The 1,496-nt window shown below is 45.6% G+C and overlaps 1 protein-coding gene across 3 annotated transcripts in view; it reads right to left on the minus strand.

Moving 5' to 3' along the window:
* DNAAF2 (dynein axonemal assembly factor 2) overlaps positions 1–1,496 on the minus strand; it is a 17,657-nt gene that overhangs the window by 1,278 nt on the left and 14,883 nt on the right. The gene's annotated exons all lie outside the window — the stretch shown is intronic.

Genomic DNA, 1,496 nt, shown 5'->3' on the forward strand with positions numbered 1-1,496 from the left:
TTTTTTTTAGAGACAGTCTCGCTCTGTCACCCAGGCTAGCATGATCTCTGCTCACTGCAGCCTCTGCCTCTTGAGTTCAAACGATTCTGCCTCAGCCTCCCAAATAGACAGGATTACAGGAAAGTACCACCATGCCCAGCAATTTTTTGTATTTTTAGTAGACACAGGATTTCACCATGTTGCCAAGGTGGGTCTTGAACTCCTGACCTCAGGTGATCACCACCTGCCTGCCTCGGCCTCCCAAAGTGCTGGGATTACAGGCGTGAGCCACCATGCCCAGCCTACCAGCAGTCATATTTTAACATTGTAAACCTGGCATTAATATCCGGATTATATTCTTTCACAACAGTAATCCACACTTTTCAACATGGTCTACAAAACTCTTTAACAGTTATTCTTTATTTTCTTTTTTTGAGTCAGAGTCTCACTCTGTTGCTCAGGCTGGAGTGCAGTGGTGCGATCTCTGCTCACTGCAACCTCCGCCTCCCGGATTCAAGCGATTCTCCTGCCTCAGCCTCCCAAGTAACTGGGACTACAGGTACCTACCACCACACCAGGCTAATTCAATTATTCTTATAAGCACATTGTTGAATTTCTTGAATTTTCTTAAATTCCTCTAATTTTTCAGAGCCGCCCTTCTAATAACATGTCTGTCAATTGTGGTAGTTACTAAATTATTTGCATCTTCAATACTGAAGACTATAAAAATGACTAAAATTAAGGATGAATTAAAAATAATGTACAAATTGCATAACATAGTTCCCATGGTTTGAGAGTCAAAAAAAGCCGTGTATGTCCCTGCACTAGTACTCAAACTTCCTAAATGTTAGTTTCTCTTTGTTCCTCAATGTAGGATTATTTGGGGATTAAATGAAATAATGTGAAAATAAACAGCAAAGTGTTCAGCACATTGTAAATACACAGACAAAAGGCTTTGCTTAGCCAGGCGAGGTGGCTCACTTCTGTACTCCTAGCACTTCAGGAGGCCAAGGTGGGTGGATCACGAGGTCAGGAGATCGAGACCATTCTGGCTAACATGGTGAAACCCCATCTCTACTAAAAATAAAAAAATTAGCCAGGCGTGGTGGCATACGCCTGTAGTTGCAGCTATTTGGGTGGCTGAGGCAGGAGAATCCCATGAACCTGGGAGGCAGAGGTTGCAGTTTGCCGAGATTATGCCACTGCACTCCAGCCTGGGCGACAGAGGGAGACTCCCATCTCAAAAAAAAGAAAACAAAAAGGCCAGGCACGGTTGCTCAAGCCTGTAATCCCAGCACTTTGGGAGGCCGAGGTGGGCGGATTACGAGGTCAAGAGATTGAGACCATCCTGGCCAACATGGTGAAACCCCGTCTCTACTAAAAATACAAAAATTAGCTGGGCATGGTGGTGCACGCCTATTGTCCCAGCTACTCGGCAGGCTGAGGCAGGAGAATTGCTTGAACCCGGGAGGCGGAGGTTGCAGTGAGCCGAGATTGCACCACTGCACTCCAGCCTG

Source organism: Cebus imitator, unplaced genomic scaffold (assembly GCF_001604975.1).
Source record: "Cebus imitator isolate Cc_AM_T3 unplaced genomic scaffold, Cebus_imitator-1.0 Scaffold358, whole genome shotgun sequence".
NCBI lineage: Eukaryota > Metazoa > Chordata > Mammalia > Primates > Cebidae > Cebus > Cebus imitator.